The 24,600-nt window shown below is 38.2% G+C and overlaps 1 pseudogene; it reads left to right on the top strand.

The window, feature by feature from the left end:
* LOC138756351 (doublecortin domain-containing protein 1-like) overlaps nt 1-24,600 on the top strand; it is a 340,682-nt pseudogene that overhangs the window by 89,083 nt on the left and 226,999 nt on the right.

A 24,600-nucleotide genomic window follows, 5' to 3' on the forward strand; every position in this document is an offset into this window, starting at 1 on the left:
GTGTTCTTCGGGAAATTTTTTTTTAAATGGTACTTGCTTGTTAGAATATTAGGAATTACTAACAGGAAGTTGTATTAAAATATCAATCGAAAGCTTAATAACATGAAAATATGAAATGATTCAATATTACTCAAGAGATAAAAAAAATAAACTAAGGGGTAGATTTCTGCGATACACAAATGTAAGGTGCAATAAGGTTAGTCAGATTTGCTCTTCTGTCATATTAAAGAGTAAAACATACTACAGCTCAAGTCTACATACCAGGCTTAACACTCAATGTTACAGATACATCTTCCCTCTTCTATCAGCTTACTGAACAGAGAATAAACCACAGACACTGCCTCACCTTTTCTCTTTTATTGTACTAATTTATTTAGATTTAAATGTAATTTGTTTTTTTTAAATTGTATTTATAGAATTGTAATGTATAACAATTTTGCACCTTATTCTGCACAATACGGCTGCCATGAAACAACAAATTTCATGACACATGTTCATGACACAAACCTGACTGATTCTGATTCTAGTTAATTTCTTCCTCTGCTTACTTTGCTTTGAGAAGAGGCTTGTTAATAAACATGGAAACAGAAGCCTCAGACAAAATTTGAGCATTGGCAAAGAACAGCATTCATATATCCTTAATATTAGTTTTCCGGTATAAAATTGTCATACATCCAATTTCAACTGGGTTGGAAAGAAATGAGTATAAAATGTGTTGAAGAAAATTAAAAATGTCTTCCAGATGACTCCAATGAATATTAGATATGGATCAAACCCAACATCAGTTAAATGAAGTGAAAATTGTATTCTTGGCTTGATAAAAATGAAAATAGGTTTCTAGCCATGAAGTAGATGTGTATGTCACTTTTTAAAAGGTGTTAGCAATTTGCTTCACAAACTAAAGTGCGGATTCCACATGATACTAGACTCTAAATCTAAGCAATCAATAAAATCTTCTGCTTCATTACATTTATAATAAAAGGCTATAGATCTGCACAACATAAATGTAAGTTTTGGAATTTTGCAACGACAGGTTGTGTTGATTCTATCATCTAATGCAACATTGCCACCTTGAGGCACAGTGTGTACACAGTGTTGGGTTAATCATTGTTATTTGTCACACCAAGTAACCCCCTATATTGCACTTTTAATGAGAAGGGGAGCTTGACTTTTCAACTTGGAGTTCAGGATCACAAACTTTGCTTCGGTGATCGTGCTAACTGATAATGATAATTATAACAAGGAATGTAGAGTCCACAAAATCAGATGCAAGAAACCCAGAGAATCCAGACTTTTCAAAAACTCTCAAACTTTTAAAATGTAGCAGGCTTTTGTGTGCATTGTGACAGATTGTGCAGATACATTGTGCATGCACAAGCATCAAAGAGGCTCAGCGGCAACAAGTGACAACTTTATTTTTCTTTAAAACTGCTTGTTTTGATAAATGAAACATGCTGTATTTGCTAATTAATAAACTTTTAAAATATATATGTTCATCTCTTCTTTATTCCTCTTTAAATTTGAATTTTAAAGGTACTGCTGAGGATCCAGAAAATCCAAAAATTTGGACCGATCTAATCCCTGAACAGCCCAGATTTTTGGACTTCTCTGTATTTTCTATTTTAGAGGGAAAGATAATCCATTAAAAAAAAGAAGCAAACTGATAGCATCTTGAGAGTTACAAACATAAGAAAGTCAATTTGGGTCTGTATACCTTGGAGTTTCAAGGAATGAGGGGTGACCCTTTATTAAACATATGATCCTGGGGGCTATTGTTGATGTAGATGGTTTCAGTTGTGGGAGTGTCATGAACAAAGGATCAAAATTACAAAATGAGGGGCCAGTTACTTAAAACTGAAATACGTAGATATTTCTTCTTTCAGATGACAGTGCAACTTTGGAATTATCTGTGCCTGAAGGCAACGGAGGACATTTTAGAACATAGAGCATTGCCCTTCAGCCCATGATGTTGTGCTAACTGATATAAACCTTGAAAAAGCTAAACCTTCCCTACCCCAGACCCATAACCCTCTATTTCTCTTTCATCCATGTGCCTATCAAAGAATATTTTAAATGTTACTTAGATATATTTATTTCTATTTATTTTAGATGCACTTAAGCTAGTGATGGATAACTATTTGAAAAATCTAAGAATTGAATATAATGGTGAACTAGATGGAAGTAGAGTTGGGACCAGCACAGATCAGCCATGATAATGTTGAATGGTGGAAAAGCTCACTCCTGCTCCGATTTTCTTGTGTTCAAGGAATATTTTGGCTTGCTTATTTAACCAAGATCAATATCATTAAGGCAATCATTATTATTACTGGGAGATGATCTTGTCATTTCCAACTACCATGATTCTGCATTTATAATAGTTTCAACTGAGATCCAGGGAGGACAAAGTGAGCACCAAAATTGCTCCAAGTGTGGTTCACCTGTTGAGTTAGTTTTTTTTTGTGCAATTCCATTGGTGGAGGTAGTGGAAAGGCAGATCACAACATTTTGATAAATAATTTCATATCTCGAGTGCTGGGGGAATGTGTGAAAGAAGGTAAACAAAGATGAATTCCAAAGATATATTGGAAAGGACTGAACAATCATAGGATGAATAGAAAAAAGGCTAAAGCGCTAAGGGGAGAGAGCAGGAATATGGTATTGAGGGAGAAAATGTTAGAGGCAAATGGCCTGCAACTGATCCTATGTTTTTATGAATTGGAGGATTATGTCTCAAAATGAATTATGAATTGCAACTCTTTAAATATTGATCTGTCAGACTTTCTCAGTAACGTAAAATACTGTGGATGTTGTAATTCTGATATAAAGACAAAGTCTGCAGGAAATACTCAACAAATTAAAAACAGAAATCAGAAACTAAGCTGTATGGTGGTTAGTTTAGAGTTTAGTTTCAAATGATTGTAAAGTAGTTACATGGCCTCAATGCGCAATCAATGATTGAGGTTCCTGGGCAAAATATGGTAGGAAAAACAAGCAACTTTGTGAAGAACTGAGTAAGGGTTATGGCCTGAAATGCTGACAGTTCTTTTTCTCCCATTGATGCTGCTCGACCTGTTGAGTTCCTCCAGCAGATTCTGTTTAGCTTCCGATCCCAGCTTCTGCTGCTTCCTGTGAGTCTCCAGTTGGAAAAAGATTTTTGTTCAGGTGGTGGTGTCCCATTGCACATTGAATGTAGCAGTTGCAATGTGATAGGGCTCAATATGTTTATATTTTTCTATAGATTCCTTTCAAACTAAGACTGACTATTTAATCTGAACATTTTTTACCCACTAGAAAAGACTAATATACTGCCTCTTTATTTTTCCTGAGATGCACCCATAGCCTTCGATGTACTTATTTGAGTCCAGTAAAATTTCACTTGAAAATTTCACTATTTTCACTTGATTGTAGACCAAAATGAAGCCATTAAATACAAAATCCCCAAGTGCAAAGAATTTGAGATGAGCTTTTATCCAATAGTCATTAAAATATGAAACTGTTACCAGATGAGTGATAATGGTGCCGACTGCAGTTCTGTGGAGAGAATGTGCTTCCAGTATCAAATGAGATATTAATAAAAACACAGAAATGCTGGAGGAACTCAGCAGGTCTCACAGCATCCACAGGGGAGGTAAAGATACAGTATATAACTGACATTTTGAGCCTGAGCCTTTCTTCGAGGTACCAAGATTTCACATGTTTCACACAGATGAGATATTAAACCCTGTATGTCACCACTGATATTTTGTATCTTCCTTTTTGGAATCTGGTCATTATTAGCAACACTAACATTTACTGCTCATCTGCAGTTGCTCTTGAAGAGATGGGGGTCAGCACTGCAAAGGTATTGCCATCGTGAAGGTATTCCCATCGTGCTGTTGTGTTCAGAGTTTTAGTGATCGTGAATGATCATTGATATATTTCCAAGAGATGCATGAAAGACTGCAGATGCAGCTGTTCTTTAGGGAGGTTTTTAGTTTTATTTTGGCAGGTGTACAGTAAAACCCCTGGAATCCGGTTGCTTGAGTTTCCATGTTTTGTGATTGGTGAATTGGCACACCAATTTTAAACTTCTTTATTTTTTACCAATCTACCAATCTACTTTCCGTGATTTTTTTTGCCAGTTGCTTGAATTGCGCGAAACAGTGGTTATACTGCATAAAGGTCAGCACATCATGGGATGAAGGACTTGTACTATGCTGTAATGTTCTATGCTTATACTGGAATCTGGAGCAACACACAATCTGCTGGAGGAATTAAGTAGATTGAGCAGCATCAGTGGGAGAAATTAATTCCAGTATTGCTGCAGGAACCTTTCATCAGGATGAGAAAATCCATTTTCAAGTGAGCTTGATGTGCAATGTCGAGGTGTTGTAGCCACTGACTTGCTGCTATTGACATTTTTGTCACTGAAATGATGGGTTAGGTCGTTGTGTGATGATGAGTAGTCTGGGTGATTAACTGGAGAGGATTTTGTAGATTGTGCACCCTGCACCCACTATACTCTGATGATGGAGGAATAAATGTTTAACCTGGTTGATATGCTGTCAAATCAAGAGGGCTGTTTTGTCCTGGATGCTTTGTATATTTTGGAATGTTATTGCAAAGGCTGTCATCCAGGCAATGTGACTATTCTATCACATTCATAACTTATGCCAGGTAGACAGTGGAAAGGCTTCGGAATACCAGAAATGAACTGTATGTAGCAGAGCTTTTGGTGTACTCATGTAGCTACAGGATTCATTTGATTGGCTGAGATTCTAGTCAATAGTGATCCTCAAGGTATTGATAGTGGGATTTTGGTGATTGTATGACCACTGAATTTCAAGAGTAGGTTGTTAGACCTCCTCTTGTTGGAGATGGTCATTACTTGAATATTACTTGTTATTTTTCAGTCCACACCTGACACTTGTCCTGGTCTGGCTGCATTCAGACATGAGTTATTTCATTTACTGAGGAGTCACAAATAGAATTGAGCATTCAGCATTCAAAAGTAAGCATCTTCACTTCCAATATTATGTTGGATGGAAGATCATTGATGAAGCAACTGAAGGTTGTCACACCCAGGCACTGCAGTGGTTTGTGGCTGGGGTGATGGTTGCTTAATAGCCACAAACACCTTCCTTTCTGCAAGATATGACTCCAAAGCCTAGAGTGTTTTCTCTTTGATGCCTATTGACTTCAATTTTGCCATCGGGCTTTGATATCACATTAGGTCAAAGGCTGCCTGCCTTGATGTCACTCTCAACTCACCTGTGGAATTGAGATCTTTCAGATCGTTGTCCATGTTTGGAGAATACCTGGCAAATTTTTATAGATATGTAGTGGAATGTGTGCTGACTGGCTGCATCCTGGTCTTATATGGTCACACCAATACCCCTGAGTGTAAAGCCCTTCAAAAGGAGGTAGACACAGCCCAGAAGATCACAGGCAAAACCCTCCCCACAATCAAGAACATCTACAGGAAAGCAGCAGCAGTCATCAAGGATCCACACTATTCAGCACATGCTCTTTTCTCACTTCTGCCAACAGCAAATAGGTATAGATGCTACAAGACTTGCACCACTAAGTTCAGGATCAGCTGCTGCCCCTCCACCATCACAGTCCTCAACAACAAACTCAATCAGGGAGTCTTTTAAGGACTTTTACTTGTACACTTTATTTGTTTACATATATATGCTGTGTACAGTTTTTTTTGCACTACCAATAGTGGTAATTTTGCCTCACCAACAGGAAAAAGAATCTCAGGGTATGTATGTGATGTCATGTATGTACTCTGACAATAAATCTGAAATCTGAAAAATCTTTAAACTGAATAGCTGTGCTAATATCTGGTTAGGAAGGTTTCAGCATTAGGTATTAATGTTGAAGTAATGAAATGGTTGAATGGGAGATGCCAGAGAGTAGTGGTGGAAAATTGTTTGTCAAATTGGAGGCCGGTGACTAATGGAGTGCCTCAGGGATCGGCACTGGGTCCATTGTTGTTTGTCATATATATTAATGATCAAGATGACAGGGTAGTAAATTGGATTAGTAAGTATGCAGATGATACCAAGATTGGTGGTGTTATGGACAGTGAGGAAGGTTATCAAAGCTTGCAGTGGGGTATAGGCTGGTTGGAAGAGTGGGCTGAAATATGGCAGATGGAGTTTAATACTGATAAATGTGAGGTGCAACATTTCGGTAGGACTAATCAGTAAAGGTCATACATGTTAAATGGTGGACAATTGAGGAGTGCAGTAGAACAAAGGGATTTAGGAATTCTGGTACATACTTCCCTGAAAGTTGAGTCACATATGGATAGGGTGGTGAAGAAAGCATTTGGTATGTTGCCCTTCATTTGTCAGAGTATTGAATACAGAAGTTGGGATGTCATGTTGAAGTTGTATAAGGCATTGGTGAGGCCATATTTGGAATACTGTGTATGGTTTTGGTCGCTGAATTATAGGAAGGATATAAACAGAATAGAGAGAGTGCAGAGGAGATTTACAAGAATGTTGCATGGGTTACAGGGTTTGAGTTACAGGGAAAGGCTGAACATCTGGGACTTTATACCCTAGAGTATAGAAGATTGAGGGGCGATTTGATAGAGGTATTTAAAATTATGAGGGGGACAGATAGAGTTAATGTGGATAGGCTTTTTCCATTGAGAGTAGGGGGAGATTCAAACAAGAGGACATGGATTGAGATTGAAAGGGGAAAACTTTAGGGGAAAAATGAAGGGGAATTTCTTCACTCAGAGGGTGGTGGGAGTGTGGAATGGGCTTCCAGCTGAAGTAAAACGCGAGTTTGATTTTAATATTTAAGGAAAAGTTGGATAGGTATATGGACGAGAGAGGTGTGGAGGGTTATGGGTTGGATGTGAGTCAATGTGACTAGGTAGGAGAAGGTGTTCAGCATGGACTAGAGGGGCCAAACTGACCTGTTTCTGTGCTGTAATCATTATATGGTTATAAGGAATGGTCAGTATTGATGCACTTGAAACCCATTGACAATAGCATCCATAATTTTGTAGAAAATTGAGAGAAGACCAGTTAGATGGTAATTAGCCATTGTCTAGCTTTCTGACAACAGGACATGTCCCTCCTTGTTGGGTGAATGCCAGTTTTGCAAACTTTACTGGAATAACTTTGCAGTTAATTCTGGAGCACCATCCTAAAGTACCACAACTGGGGTATTTGCTGATTTCATAGCTTTGCTGCATTCAGAGCTTTCACTCATTTTTTAAAATCATGATAATGGATTAGCTTTAGACTGGTTTTGATGATCAGAACCAGGATTTATTGTCAGGAACAAGTCATGAAATTTGTATTTTGCGGCAGCATCAAAGAGCAAACATACATATCATGATCATCTTATTACATTACTATAAAAATAAAATAATAATAAAAGTAACAGGGCATGAAAAGTAAACATCTTTGGTTCATTGATCATTTAGAAATCTGATGGCAGCCGGGAAGAAGTTGCCTTTGTGCCACTGAGTGATCACCTTTAGGCTCCTGTGCCTTTTTCCCAATGGTAGCAGAATGAAGAGGGCATGGCCTGGCTGGTGGGGGGTCTTTGAGTATAGAGGCTTCTTTTTTTAAGACACTGCCTCATGTAGATGTCCTCGATGGAGTGAAGGCTGTGATGTCGCAGTCTGAGTTAACAACCCTCTGGAGTTTATTCTTGTCCTGAGAGTTGATGTCTCCTTATCAGGCAGAGATGCAACTCTCCTTGGTACATCTGTAGAAGTTTACGAGAGTCTTTGGTGACATACTAAACTTCCTCAGATACTTCACAAAGTAAAGCCACTGGCGAGCCTGCTTTGTGACTGCATGAACATGGAGGCTACAGGTCAGATCCTTGGAGATGTTGACACTCAGGAATTTGAAGTTCTTGACCTTCTCCACGACTGAGTCCATGATGAGGTCTGGGTCATATTCCCCTGACTTTCCCCTGAAGACCACAATCATCTCTTTGGTTTTGCTGATGTTAAGCACAAGGTTGTTGTTGTTACACCATTCAACGAGCTGATCCATCTCCCTCCTGTACACTTCCTCATTGCCGTTTGTGATTCTGCCGACAACTGTGGTGTCATCGGGAAACTTGTAGATAACATTGGAATTGTGCCTGGCCGCACAGTCATGGGTGTTTAACAAGTAGAGCAGAAGGCTAAGCACACTTCCTTGGGGTGTGTCTGTGTTGATGATCAGCGAGGAGGAGACATTGTTTCCAATTTAGAATTCCAATGAGAACGTCAAGGATCCAGTTGCAGAGGTGGGTACAGAGCCCTAGAGCTTGTAGCTTCTTGACCAGCACTAGGGGAATAATGGTATTGAAGGCCAAGCTGTAGTGTATGAAGAGCAGCTGTATGTATGCGTTGCTGTTGAGGTGATCGAGGTGATAATGGATGTTTCAGGAAAGAGTTGAGATTAATCATTTAATCTACACTTTTTCCTGAATATATTTGTCAATTTCCTTTTCATTCTTTGAGAATAGGAATTCCAGAACCCTTTTCCTGACTTTTAACTGTTTCTTTCACTACCCTAGATGTGGTAGGATTGCAGAGATTGCAGAGATTTAAACTGATTTGTTGTTTGAGAGACATTTTAGTTCTGTCTGTTGCATGCTGTTTTAATTGTGAGGCACCGAACCTTTATCGGGCAGATAGCTATTTATGTTTTGGTAGGCCTGGTGTCGATTTTGGCATGATGGTGCTTTTATTAAGTAAATTAGCCCCTTGGCTTGATATTAATGGCAAATTGATGATAAGGGGATCATGACAGAATTAATTGTGGTCATCTATATTTCTACCTCTACAAATGGTCCTCATGAATGCTCAATTTGGAGTCATAGAGTCACACAGCATTGAACAGGCCCTTCAGTTCAACTCGTCCATGTTGACTATGTTGTCATTCTGGCTAGTGCCACTTCCCATGCATATATCTGTTCAAATGTCTTTTGCTTGTTGTACCCTCTCTAAAGCATCCTCTTGCAGCTCATTCTGGATATGGACTACCTTCTGTATGAAAAAAAAATGCCATTTTGGTCCCTTTTAAACCTCTCTCCTATCATCTTAACCTATTTTTATTCAACTCTTCATGATTTTGTTTTTCTCCACAAGGGTCACTCCTCAGCTACGTTTCAGGAAATACTCAACCTCTTCCCATAATTCAAGCCTTCTAGTCCCAGTTACATTCTGGAAAATCTCTCTGCATCTTTTCAACTAATGACACCCTTCCTATAGCCGACTGACTGGAACACTTGGTACTCCATGTATGTAGTGCCTCACAGCAGGATGAAGGGTGCTATCAGTGTGAAGTTTCCATTAAGATCATGCTATCATGGATAGATGGATTTTCCACCGGTAAATTAATGAGAGTGATGTCAAGTAGGTTTATCTTTCATATTGATTCATTCCCAGCTGTGTCCTTCAGGACTTGACCAGATCAGCTCTGTCTGTGAAATTAAATGAAGTAAAAAATGATATACTTTAGCAAAAATGGTAAGAAGATGCAATTTCAAACAGGTGTTTCAGTTCTAAAGGGAGTGCTAGCATAGAAGTTCCCAGATGAATACATGCACAAGTTCTTGAAAGTGGCAATGAGTTGATAAACTGATTAGTAAGGGATGGTGGGATTCATTAATAGAGGCAGAGAACATGTTGCAGTTGAAAGATACACTCATTTAACCACACAAAGGAGTGTTGCACCAAATTGTGATTACTTAACTGTGGGAGGATATGGAAGCTCTGGAAAGAATGCAGAACAAATTTACCAAACTGTCTCCAGAGATGTGATGTTTGCAGCAAGATGAGATTGGACATGTTGGAGTGTTTTCATTGGAGAAAAGAAATTGAGAGGAAATTTGACAAGGGATGGATAGTCTTGTGAATAGTTTCGATCAGTTATTCTCAATGTTCTTTTGGCTATGGCTCCTGTAGAACTCTGCTCAAAGTTTATGGGCCCCCTTCCCTGAAGCAGTTGTTTTGGTTTTTTTTTTCTATACTTTTCTCCTACTGACTACATTAAAAAAAACATTAAAAGATATTTATGTTATGCGAGGCAAAAAGAAATCTAGGCTTTAATTAAATGGGCTGTGCCCCCTGTTTAGAGTGGCTGGTTTAAATAAGGTAAAAAGAGGGAAACTGTTAGCACATGGGTCCAGTCCAAAGACTGAAATTTTGAGGTGAAAGATACAAAGGAAAAATTAGAATTTTTTTTGATGATTATGCTGGAATAATTTCATGATTCTGTAGGAACCGATGTCTTGCTTACATTTGCATCTGTGGTGTGTAATTAAGGTTTACCTCATTTCCAATTTTGAGGAAAATTGCAACATCCTTCTTTACATATTTATATGGACTTAAAATAATTATTATACAATTAAGCATTCATGTTAGTACTTTCTCACTGAAAACCATAAGTTTAAAACAAATTGTTTAAAAAGCACAGTCCATTTCTCCTTGCTATTTTGTGTACAATTTATAAAATTGCTTAAGTGCACCTGATTTATGATGTGATGGCAGGTGAGGATCTGGATGCCATAGCTATCACTAAAAAGGTCGTACTGAGCCAAGTTGTGCATCTAATGATAGTTAAGTTCCCTGGTCTTGATGGAATGCATCCGAGGGTACTGAAAGAGGTTGTAGAGACTTGGGTGATAATTTACCAAAATTCTCTGGACTCTGGGAAGGTCGCAGTGGATTGGAAGATGGTGAATGTCACACCACTATTCAAAAAAGAATGTAAGCAAAGGAAGGGAACTATAGGCCAGTTAGTTTAATATCTGTAGTTGGGAAAATGCTTGAAGCTATCTTCTTTCTTCTTTGGCTTGGCTTCGCGGACGAAGATTTATGGAGGGGGTAAAGAGTCCACGTCAGCTGCAGGCTCGTTTGTGGCTGACAAGTCCAATGCGGGACAGGCAGACACGGTTGCAGCGGTTGCAGGGGAAAATTGGTTGGTTGGGGTTGGGTGTTGGGTTTTTCCTCCTTTGCCTTTTGTCAGTGAGGTGGGCTCTGCGGTCTTCTTCAAAGGAGGTTGCTGCCCGCCAAACTGTGAGGCGCCAAGATGCACGGTTTGAGGCGATATCAGCCCACTGGCGGTGGTCAATGTGGCAGGCACCAAGAGATTTCTTTAGGCAGTCCTTGTACCTTTTCTTTGGTGCACCTCTGTCACGGTGGCCAGTGGAGAGCTCGCCATATAACACGATCTTGGGAAGGCGATGGTCCTCCATTCTGGAGACGTGACCCATCCAGCGCAGCTGGATCTTCAGCAGCGTGGACTCGATGCTGTCGACCTCTGCCATCTCGAGTACTTCGACGTTAGGGATGAAAGCGCTCCAATGGATGTTGAGGATGGAGCGGAGACAACACTGGTGGAAGCGTTCTAGGAGCCGTAGGTGATGCCGGTAGAGGACCCATGATTCGGAGCCGAACAGGAGTGTGGGTATGACAACGGCTCTGTATACGCTTATCTTTGTGAGGTTTTTCAGTTGGTTGTTTTTCCAGACTCTTTTGTGCTTGAAGCTATAATTGAAGAAGAAATAACGAGGCATCTGGAGCTAAATGGAATCATCAGGCAGATGGAGCGTGGATTCAGCAAAGGTAGGTCCTGTTTGACAAGCTTATTGGAGTAATTTGAGAAGATAATGAGTAAGGTAGGCAGAGGAGAGCAGATGGACATTTTTTCTTGGATTTCTAGAAGGTGTTTGATAAGGTAAAGACATACATAAAGACATACATAAGATAAGGCTGCATGGAGTTGGGGATGATGTATTAGCATGAATAGAGGAATGGTTAACCAATAGAAAACAGAGAGTTAGAATACAGGGGTGTTTTTCTAATTGGCAATCAATGGTGCACATGATGCCAAAGGGGTTGGTGCTGGGCCTGCAACTGTTCACAATATACATTAATGATCTGGAAGAAGGGATGGAGTGTGGAGTATGTAAGTTTGCGGAATACACTAAATTCAGTGGAAAAGCAAATCATGCAGAGGATCCGGAGATATGGATAGGTTAAGTGAGTGGGCAAAGGTCTAGCAGATGGAGTACAATGTTGGTAAATGTGAGGTTATCCACTTTGGAAGGAAAAATGGAAGATCAGAATATTATTTAAATGGCAAAAGGTTGAAGCCTGCTGCTGTGCAGAAGGACATGGGAATGCTTGAGCATGAATCACAAAATGTTGGTTTGCAAGTGCAGCAGGGGCTATCAAGAAGGCAAATGGAATGCTGGCCTTCATTGCTAGAGGGATTGAATTTAGGAGCAGGGAGATTATGCTACAAGTGTACAAGGTATTGGTGAGGCCACATCTGGAGTACTGCATGCAGTTCTGATCTCCTTACTTGAGGAGGGATGTACTGGCTTTGGAGGTAGTGCAGAGGAGTTTCTCCAGGTTGATTCCAGAGATGAGGGAATTAGCCTATGAGGAGAAATTGAGTTGTCTGGGACTGTACTCACTGGAATTTAGAAGAATGAGAGGGGATTTTATAGGAAGTATAAAATTATGAAAGCCATAGATAAGATAGAGGAAGAAAAGTTAATTCCAGTGGTGGGGGAGACCAGAACTAGAGGACATAGCTTCACGATAGTAGATTTAGGATGGAGATGAGAAAGAACTACTTTTGCCAGAGGGTGGTGAATCTATAGAATTCACTGCCCATTGAAACAGTGAAGGCCACCTCAGTAAATATATTTAAGACAAGGTTGGATAGATTTTTACATGGTAGGGAAATTAATGGATATGGGGAAAGGCAAGTAGGTAGAGATGAGCCTATCATCAGATCAGCTCTTATTGAATGGCGGAGCAAGCTCAACTGGCTGGATTGCCTACTCCTACTCCCATTTCTTATGTTCTCATGTTCTGATGATATTTCAGGTGTTTGCTTTTTCAATGGTAGTGTTTTGTCAGAGGTATTTTTATTGAAATGTTAAACTGAGGCTCTGTCAGTTCCAAGGCATTATTTGAAAGAAAAAAGGGTTGTTTTGCTAGAAAACAAATACAACTGCAGATGCTGGGATCTGAAACTGGATTTGGAGTTGGTCTGCTGTCTTGGCAAATAGTGTTTCTCCAGTGATCACCAAGTTTTAAAAAAATATATGGTAGTTTTTCATCTTAATAATGTTTGTGTCTTTTATTGAGGCTCCTGGTAGGAGCGGGGATGTCGGTCTCCCAGCAGGAGCGGCTCAAGTAATTACCTGTAATAGGTAGTCCCCAACTTGCGATAATTTCACGTTACAATGCGAGTCAAGGAACTGAACCCCATGGTAAGTAGGAATCTACCTGTACAAAACTATGGTCACCTTAATAACAAATAAATTTTTTTGGAATACATATCCAGAATAACTGAAGAGGAATGATATCTAGGGAGGCATGGTTAGCATAGTTAGAAGTCTTGGATGAATCAGTGGATTTGCAACCTGCTGATGGCAAGATTAAAGGAGTTTAAGGCAGGATATTCAGATCTCTACCAGAGATATGAACAGATACACATCCTACAAAGCAAGGGTGAGCACAGTAGAAGATTGGATGCTTCACTACTCGATGAACTGAACACCTATGCCCACTTTGAGAAGAAGAATCCAAAGGTGCCTATGAGAATCCCTGCAAAAGCCTGTTATATCTGTCTCTGAGGCCAATGTCAGAACATTGTTCTTCAGGGTGAACCCTTGCAAGGTGTCAGGTCCTGATGGCGTACCTGGCAGGGGAGTGAAAATATGTGCCAATCAACTAGCTGGACTGTTCACGGACATTTTCAATCTTTCACTGATGCAGTCCGAATTGCTTCAAAAGGGCATCAATCATACCGATGTCCAAGAAGAGCAGAGTGAGTTGCCTCAATGACTATCGCCCAGTGGCACCAAGATCTACTGTGATGAAATGCTCTGAGAGGTTGATCATGGCCAGAATTAACATGGACCTAAGCAAAGGTCTAGACCACACATGTCAAACTCTGGCCCGCGTTTGGCCCGCGATATAATTATATTTGGCCCGCAAGATCATATTAAATATATATTAGAGTTGGCCCGCTGGCCGCCGTGCCAGTATAGCACATGCACACTGAAGGTGAAACTGAAGACGCCGGAGGTGTGGAGGGATCTCAGAGTCCCGAATCCCGTGGATCGGAGCGCCGCACTCAGCCTGCCCGGCTTCCGGACACACAGACGTGACTGGAGTTGGGGACCATCCTCGCTGGGTCTGCGCTTCAGCGGCGACGCCAGATCGAACATCTCGTTGGCGATACCTTCCCCCTCGCTCCGTGCGCGGCGGACCCTGCCTCCCGCTCCTTTTGTTGGAGACGAGCCCGGTGCCGTGAGATCGCAGTTTAATCCCTCTCCAACCATGGGAGGGGTGTGGGAGCAACGCGCTCTTCTCAGCCAATTCCTCCACTGCCCCAGACGCCGGCGTTTCAACGGGGGGTTCGGGTACCTTCGTCAGGCGACCGACCTGTTGGTCCAAGACAAGGGGAGAGCGTACAAACTCCACACAGACAGCACCTGAACTCGGGTGAACGTGGAGCTGCGACCCCACATTCCACATCAGGACTGTGTGTAAGATTGGGAGCAGTGAGACGGAAGCTTATTTTGTTCCTGTGATTTAAGCCTTTCTTGGGGTGGGGGGGGGTCCTTCTCTGACCACTTGCCTAACAATTAACCTAATCAGATGCGGAGTTACCACAATACAACAGTTCTCAACCTTTTTCTTTCCACTCGCGTCCCTGTGCCATTGGTGCTCTGTGATTAGTAAGGGATTGCTTAAGGTGGTCTGTGGGTGGAAAGAATAAGTTTGAAGACCACTGCTTTAATCATCCCTCATTGACTCGTCAGAACGCTAAAGGAAATGGGCCAATGACAATGACAATGAAAGAGTTTATCCAAAACTATTATTAAACATTTATTTTAATAAGAAAAAGTTTTAACATTACATATGTTGAAAGAAGAGAAAACATGCAGATGTTGTTGAAAATTTTCAATAAATATTTAGTTCGGCCTTCGACTTAGTCCAAGTTTTTAATTTTGGCCCTCCGTGAATTTGAGTTTGACACCCCTGGTCTAGACCCACTGCAATTAGCCTATTGTCACAATTACTCCACAGCAGACACAATATCGCTGGCTCTCCACTCAGCTCGGGATCACCTCGAAAACAGCAACTCATGCATATGGGTGTTCTTCTTAGACTACAACTCAACCTTCAACACTATTATTCCCTCAGTGCTTGTCAAGAAGATCCAAACCCTGGGCCTCCGCACCCCCCTCTGCAACTAGATCCTCAACTTCCTCACCAGAAGACCACAATCAGTATGAATTGGAAACATCCTCTCCGACTATCAATACAGACGCACCCCAAGATGCGTGCTTAGCCCACTGCTCTACTCATTATACACCCATGACTGTGTGGCCAGGCACAATTCCAAAGCTATTAACAAATTTGCTGATGACTTCACAGTTGTCAGCAGAATCACAAATGGCAATGAAGAAGCGTAGAGAAGGAAGATCGATCAGATTGTTGAGTGGTGTCATACCAATAATCTTGCACTCAACATTATCAAAACCAAAGAGATGATTGTGGATTTCTGGAGGAAGTCAGGGAACACGATTCAGTCCTCATTAAGGGCTCAGTAATGGAGAGAGTCAAGAACTTCAAATTCCTGGATGTCAACATCTAAAGAGCTGTCCTGGAGCCTCCATGTTGATGCAATCATGAAGAAGGCCTGCTAGCGGCTATATTTTGTGAAGAGCTTGAGGAGATTCGTCATGTCACCGAAGACTCTCAAAAACTTCTACAAATGTACTATGGAGAACATTCTGGCTGGTTGCATCACTGTCTTGTAGGGAAGTGCCAACACTCCAGACAAGAAAAAGCTCCTCAAGGTTGTTAACTTAATCTGTGACATCAAGGGCACCAGTCTTCACTCTATTGAGAACATCTACAAGAGACAATGTCTCTATTCTCAAGGATATCCACCACTCTTCACTTTGCTAACATCGGAAAAAAGGCACAGGAGCCTAAAGTTGAGCATTCAGTGGCACAAGGACAGCTTCTTCCCCTTTGCCATCAGATTGCTGAATGATCAATGAACCACAGGCACTGCCTTACTTTGACTTTTCGAGCACTATTTTTTATTTATTTTTTTTAAGGTTGTTTATGTGAATATTTCCACTGATACTGCCGCAAAACAATGAATGTTGTGACTTGTTCATGACAAAAAGTTCTGATTCTGATTTGGATTCTGAGTTTAGTGGTTAGTGCAACGCTGTTACAGTGCTTGTGACCTGGATTTGAATCCCATGTTGTCTGTGTGTTATTCCCAATGGTTTCTTCCAGTTTCTCCAGTTTCCTATCACCCTTCAAAAATGTACTGGAGTTGTAAGTCAATTCGATATAATTGGGTGGCACAGTTCGTTGACTGGAAGGGCCTGTAACTCTGCTGTATCTTTAAATTTGAAATTTACTTGCCATAAAATGGCAATAAAATTTTTTATCACCAAACATTTAACATTGAGCAACTTTTTTTAAATCATGAACCTGGCTTCTAATTTGGCACAGCTCCTAATATATGACAGAAATAAATTAAAACTTTTTTGAATGGCGATTTAAGTAACTGATTTAGGCTCTAAGTGCATGTTCTTCCAGGAATAGTAAGGAGGTAAGGATTTGTATTTCAGGATGTTAATATTCAGTTTAATAGGTAGTGTTAGAAATGCCACATTTACCAACTAAATAAGCACAGACTGCAATAACAGAAAATACTAATGGCACAAATACCATGTCAGATATTTAGGTGTCAATTCATAAAGTCTGTTTATGATTTTGATTATATGGGAAATGCAATAAGATTAAACAATTCCACTCTGTTTTGGAGATGTAAAACAATACACTAACAGGAAAATAATACTAAGATGCATTATTGACCTATTTAAGTTTATGCCAAATTAGTACAGCAACTTTCAGTGTGGGAAGGGATGGGGGTGGGGTGGGGAAATATGCTTGTGGGTGGGGTTGGCACAATAATGGAAGTGCGGGTTTGACAGTTCTGCCTGAACAGCTTCAACACCCACAGGTATTATTCATGTGACAGCAATCACAAAGAGTCCACTTGTCAATTCAAGGAGTACATTGACCAAAGCATTCCATCTTCACCTGACATGCCGCCTTTCTGTCACAGCCTTGCAGTTCCTTACCCTTGCATCTAAAACTCCCACACTTCATTTTGAGAGTGATGTGATGAGTGGACAGAGATATGGTTGATTTTCCAGGTTTCCAATGGCTTTTGTTTTGCAGGAGTAAGAAAAAAATCTTTTGTTGTACATGTTATGTTTTTTCTGCTCCTTCAATGGTGTTTTCTTTGACTGTCAGAATGAGGTACAGATGATAAAACAAACCCTTTAATCATTTCAGTTTCTCTATCCTCTCACCCAGTCTATAGAATGTTAAATATACTAGAATGAAAAAGTCTCCTCCATATCACTTGATCTTTAACAGATTACGCTCTTCAAATCCCTTGTTTTCTTATCATCATGGATGTGTGTTGGCCCCTCGCTTTATCCTGTTGAGTATATATTTTTGTAGTGGTTAATCCTATGGTTCACAAAATGTCTTTATGATTAGTTGAAAAGTCACTGACCAAAGAAGTCACAAAATATTTAATTCAGCATTACTGAAAGCTGTAGAACTTGATGTCAGAAATAATAAAAGTCAAGGGAAAGATTCAACTTTAGTTTTTGAGAACAATAAATAGTAACTTATGAGAGAATTAAGAACATACTGGGTTTTATGTCCAGATTCTATGACAAACTTTATTAGTCTGTAACTAAACACATTAATCCTTGGAATCCAATAGAGGATACAAATAATTTTTACTTGAGGATCAATAGGATATGTGCATTTTGCACCTGCAATATTTCAAACAACAAATGGAAAAACAAACTAATCAGCTGCCTTTGGTATTATTAGAAGTGATATATCTATTGTAGTAACTGAACACCAGAGAATGGATAAATATATCCACTGATATAAATCCCTTATCCAAAAATATTCCTTTCTATTCAAATAACATTTTTAAATTGTGTTTCCTTTTAGAAGATAATGTCAAAACAAATATAAATTGTAAACTGAAGCAGTTTAAGGAAGGAATGACATCAAATTATTCCCCAAGCTTCTGCTTCATATCACTTCATATTATTTTGAACTTGTTCATGAATCATAAAGGGAAGCAAAGCTTGATCTGTTCTATTCTGAATCTACATAATTCTGTGCGACAGCCCAGTCAAGAGGTGTTGCCCTATGATATTGAAATCTCCACATAAACAAAAAGGATTAACCCTTGGATGCAGTGAACGTAATGCACATCGAATGGAGCTTTATTTTAATCTTTTGTTTTAAATGGAAAATAGGTCAAAGGTCTGACTATATGTAGTTCAGACTTCAATATATTAATCAAGAGCAGTCTTGGCAAATAAACCTTTTTTTGTAAGACATATCGACATAAAATATCTATACTGTTTCCCATTCAAAACAAGAACTTAATTTATAAAGATGTTTCTTTTTCATACATAGTTGATGGACAATATCTTTACTTCTGAACATTTGCATAGAACGTATATAAAGATCAAAATATCTAATGTCTTACTTAAGATGGTATATGTACAGTGACAATGCTGTGAATTACAGCAGTTAGTTTTGTTCTGCTAAAAACAATAGTTTTGAGTGGTAAAATCAATCGAAATTTATCAACTGAATTAGATTAAAATCTTGTCTTGTTCACCTTTAATAAATGTAATCAATTAAATTGTCATGCATTTATCTTACCAGTCTGAATCAAATAATTAAGTTGTTTATCTCATCTTACTGCAGAGCAGTAAGTTTAAAAGTATACTTGGGGACATAATTATGCTTCCTTATTTATTATGGAGTAAAAATATATCAGCAGTGATATATTAAGAGAAGAAAATAATTTTTATTCTACTCATCTGTTTATGCACATTAAATATGTCAGCATTGAATTATTTAAATATGAAGAATAGGACACTATCTATTTCTTGATCTAAGATGGATTTCAAAACTGATATACTTTATTTTGGCAAAATAAGCTATTTCTGTCTTGATAGTTCTTTTTACATTTCATGTAAGATTAGTGTTCTGGAGTTCAGAAATCAAAGAGAACAGTTTTGTACAAGTAAAACATTTTTTGACAGACAGTTAGCAAAATATTCATTCTCTTTTCTATTCAAAACATCAAATTTTGTGTTATAAGGATGTTGATTTCAGTCAGAAACTGAACTGTCTGTAAAGAATATTTTTGTGAAGATGTAATCTGATCACTCGGCTGGAACAGACTAAATTAGGATCAGTGACAAATGTTGAACTGTTTCATATTACATTCTAGTACTTTAGTGGGTTTACTCATTTAAATATGCAAACTGATTTATAGATTATATATCAAGCATGTTTCAAATATTTGTCCATTAATATCAGCATGTAAATTTCCTGGCTATTATATGATTTACACATTGGATATGTTTTATCAGATAGTTTGCAATGGTGAAGAAATAAAATGTTTATTTTGATGCCATTGACTAAAAATATCCACAGGGCATCTTTTATTTCTTCATCTGCCTGGGTAGTAATCTGATATCCATGTAGAATTTGCCCTGGATTATTTCGTTAATTCATTAGATTAACCTGCAGACATATTTTATAAAAGGTTTGCAATCTGCTTGATCAGATTACTTCCCAGATAGTGAAAGAGAAAATTTATTCCCAGTACTACAAGTAGTAAAAGGTGATGTTGAAGAAAAGGAGTTCAGATTTTTGATTGAAGGTGATTTATGCGTAGCCAACACAATATCTGTTACCATTTAACTCTTAATGTTCAATTAATCATAACTAAAAACACCATCTGAACATTTTTCAAATGATCCTCTACATTTGAAATCATGTAGCCTGAATATGACATCGTATGTTGTGCAAGAAGTATGAAGAATTATTAATTTACGATAATATATTGATAATTATAATGAATGCTATTGCCACTTTAAAGGAGGCTGTAACCTACAAAATTCTTTTAAAATAAAAGTGTTCTTTGGTAAGAAGATTTTTCATTCTGTAATATTTCAGTAAAACTATTAACAGAGAGATCACAATAGAAATTGTGAAGAAATACACAGCAAAATTATGGACCAACTCTGTTTTTGAATTCAGAATAAATTATTTTAATCTGCTGCTATTTTGAGTTCTTGAAAATCCTTCATAGATTAATTAGTTATCATAGTTTAAATTTTAGGCAAGTCTAATATCTTAACCAAAATTATGACTTTCTGTATTTTTCCTTCTTGTGGGAAATCTTACAAAATTATCAGAGGTCTTGCTTATCAATCTTAATGAAAATGGAAACAAAGGAACAAATAAAAATAGCTTTGCATTTTGCCTTACCTGACTGAGTTAACAGACAATAACAATGTTTAACTCTAAATCCGGTTTCCAATTCCACATCATAAATTTATGGGAGTAAAATCTTTGTCACTATAGTTTAGTAATGCCCAAAAGAATGGCAAAGATATCATTTACTTTCTTTGTCATATATAAAATTGTCATATACGCAATTCTACTGAATAATTTTACTGCTCACTTCATTTGGATTAGGGTTCAAAAAAGACGCAAGTTAATACCTTTTCTCTCAAAGAAAAATCTTTTCCTTGCACATTTCTTGTTCTTCCCCCACCTTAAACCACATCCCATGTAACCATGTCTCTCTAACCACCCCTCCACCAATTAGTGCACATACACAGCATCCGAAGAGTGGCATTAGCAATGTTGTCATAGTTAAGTTTAATGAAGGGTGAACAGTGGCTGGGTACAAGGCCATGGCATGCTTTGAGGAAATGTCAGGGCATTCAGTATACTGAACCATTAGCTTTTGTCAAAAATAAAGGAGAAAGAGATCCCATCCTGATATAAGCCAGACTCGGCATTTTTTTAAAATAGAAGGGTCAGGATTTCTTCTGTTATTTGATATACTTTTATATGAAGGCAATTCAGTCATTAGATTTTTCCAATTATTATCTACTTTCAGAACACATTTATTTACTTAATAATTGCTTTCAAAAATTATTTGAAACAATGTTTTACGTACCTCATTAATACATGGATAATAGTATGTTCTAAAAAGCATTGCCTGCAGAGTCACTGTCCTAAAAATCTTCATCACCATGGCCTGCTGTCTGTATTAAAAAATGAGTGCATTCAGAGCCCAGTATCTTATATTTCATTGTCGTTTCCTTCCTCTTTCCTCTTGGTTTTCACATCGATCTCCAGGAACATCTTCTTCATTCCAACAACTGAATGTGCAGAATCTACTCCTTCTGTTATTATCTCTTCCATCACATTGTTAAAAGCCACTGCCCACCACAATCAGTGTGAAAAATCTCTATCTACTGGCATCCAGTAATTATGCGATAGCATTAAATACAAGGTAGATATTCTGTGATGTGGAAAAAAGCAATATGTTCATGTAGAATTAAAGCAGAGCCGGGAATTTGGTTACCAGAGCCATGAGAACCAAAGCACAGTTTATTTTGATAATGTTCTTTTTACAATAGAATTTGTTATATATGAAAAGGATTATTTTGACCTTTGAATCTTGGTTAATGCATTTAACTACTTAAGAATGTAATGTATGATTTGCGGATTTATAGAACTAAGAGCAACATGACTAGCATCAGTCGGATTTAATAGATTAGAACAGCTAGCAATTAAACCATGACCATTGGGAGGAAATGTATGTTTGCTTCAAGATTTTTGATGAATCAGAAATTACATGTAATGAGGGTTATCCTATTTTTTGATCTGATACTTTTGGATATGAATTTGACATTCTGGTGTGGCCCTCAACAGTGTTTTTCTTTATTTTAAAGACAGAGTGCTTGGAAGGTCAAATTTTTAATAATGTTGTTTTTGCAGGAAAAGAATTATTAAGAGTAGTCTAAAATATTCTTATGATCATTACTTTATAATTGTATCAATCCTACTTCAGATAATTAAAATTTTGTTGTGTTATTAAGAGTGGTGACTGATGCAAAATCCAATCTAATATTTTAACTAGGATAGTTATATTGGAATTCTATTCATCACAGGTAAAAATATCCAGGAATTTCTATAACAGTTTTCTCTGAAAGTAAATTAACTGAATTGGAACAGGATATTTATAGCCAATCTCAACCTATTTTTGGCCATGGCGTCTTGAGGACTCTGCTCAAAGTTTAGACCCCCTTTCCTTTGAAGCATTCAAGATTAGTTGGTTTCTTCTGCTCTTCTCTCCTACCGACTAAATAAAGAAAACAAACAAAATTTTTTAAATGATTTCAGTCTGTGCCCACCCCCCTTTAAATGTTCATTGAACCTCAGTAGGGGGAGGGGCCATATGGGCCCTGTTGAGAATGGCTGAAAAGGGACAAAAGTAAAGGTGAACAAAATAAAGTTGGTGGGAAGGTTAAAAAAAAGTACCACCTCTCAATAATATTCCAAGATGCTTCATTTATAATAAAGCTACTCTGAGAACTGCCATTGTTGTTTTATAGGTAATAATATTTAGTTCCCCAAGCACATCCTTAAATATCATAGTTCATCTTGGATTCAACTAATCTATTGCAAGGCTTTGAATTGAATATAAGAGTATAAAGAAAGTAGTTTGAATAATGACTCAAGGAAAGTTTAACAGCTGCTTTTAATGTGTTTGTTATTAATTTTAGGATAAAAATGATATTAAGTACCTAACCAATTTAAGGAAAATACTACAAATATAGCATTCTTGCCTGACTCCACCTTTCAGGAATTATTGAGGCCGGAAATTCTCATTAGCATTCAAAACAAGATGCGTGTTTGAATTCTGTTACCTATTTATGTGCCTTTACAGTAGAATTCTGTTTCTTCAAATGATTGCCTGCTAGGTTTTCACAATCCATTAATTCCTGGATCAACATCAAAAAGAATGTCAGACTGAACTGAAATTCCTGTAAGACACAGATGTCAGGATCAAAAGTCAGAGACATACCAAAAACAGCAGGGAAGCATGCTTGCTAGACCTTAATCGGAACAATTAGTATCTGCCATGTGACAATCTCTTCCCATCTATAGTTCTATAAGCCCAAGAATGCTGAAATGCCATAGTATCTGTTTTTGCCATTTGAATTTGCTGGTTGGATTGATGACTAGCTTTTGAGTTATACTTGTGACTTATGTTTCAATGTTAATAACCTGCAACCTTTCATGATAAAATTGTCTCTTTACTCATTCATCGGTGATCATCATTTGAGTTACAGAAATTGTCATGTGATCAACCAGTAATGGCAACATGTGCAACCTCTGCTGGATCAAAATGACAGTAACATCAGTAAAAGGCTATAACTACAGTTCTTTTATTCAGGCGCCTGCCTGCTATATGTTCATATCTTAACGAAGGGGTCAGGCCCAAAATGTGGCTTATATATCTTTATGCTGTGAGACCTGCTTATTTCCTCCACCACTTTTGAGTTTTTACTACAATCACACCATCTGCAGACATCTAACCTATTCCAGTTCTCTTTAATTTTTCTTACATCTCTGTTTCTTTAGAAATACAAACTTTGTGCAATTCAAAATGCTAACTTAGATGTAGGAATAAATTATTTTTTGTTAGGTGCTGCTCAATCTATTTGCAAAGAAACATTCTTAAATGTGACATTTACTACTTGCACACCAGAAGCACATCAACCTAGAATAAAGATTCCTTTGGGGTTTCCTCCTATTTTTTGTTTTAATGTAGAAATTTGTGAAGTCTGTTATCATGCATTGATGCTTCAGAACCAAGACCAGTTCAATAATTATGTACTGAATGACCAAGTCAAATGAATGGACCCAGAGCAGCTTTAAGTGTAAGTGACATTAAAAAAATTCTGCTTTTCATTATTCCTATAAATACTTGAACAAGGTATACTATAATCATTATTTTACACTGCAAAACTGGAGTGTTGCTCAGTGGCAGAGCATTTGACTGCAGAACAAGAGGTCCCCAGTTCAAATCTGGGTGCCCCCTTTATTAAGAGCGTCATGGTTAGTGTAGCAGTTAGCGCAATGCTCAGGACTAGGGTTTGAATCCTACTCTGTAAGGAGTTTGTAGGTTCTCCCCTTATCTGTGTGGATTTCCCCTGGGTTTTCTGGTTTCCTCCCACCATTCAAAAATGTACTGGGGATTGAAAGTCAATTGGATGTAATTGGGAGCATGGGCTTGTTGGCCCATGTTACTATGCTGTATGAGTAATGTTATTATTAATAGTTAGGTTATACACGTATATTTTAGTAACTTACTGTGTGAGTTTCCCACCATTCAAAAACGAACTGGGGATTGAAAGTCAATTGGATGTAATTGGGAGCATGGGCTTGTTGGCCCATGTTACTATGCTGTATGAGTAATGTTATTATTAATAGTTAGGTTATACACGTATATTTTAGTAACTTACTGTGTGAGTTTGGAACCAGGGAAAGACACACATAACACCATTCTGAAGCAGACATCTATGGTGAATGTCTGTCAAGCTGCCTGTCTCCCCTCTGGTGAGCCTTGCTCTACTAACATTGGCTGTGCA

This window comes from Narcine bancroftii, chromosome 1, assembly GCF_036971445.1.
Source record: "Narcine bancroftii isolate sNarBan1 chromosome 1, sNarBan1.hap1, whole genome shotgun sequence".
NCBI lineage: Eukaryota > Metazoa > Chordata > Chondrichthyes > Torpediniformes > Narcinidae > Narcine > Narcine bancroftii.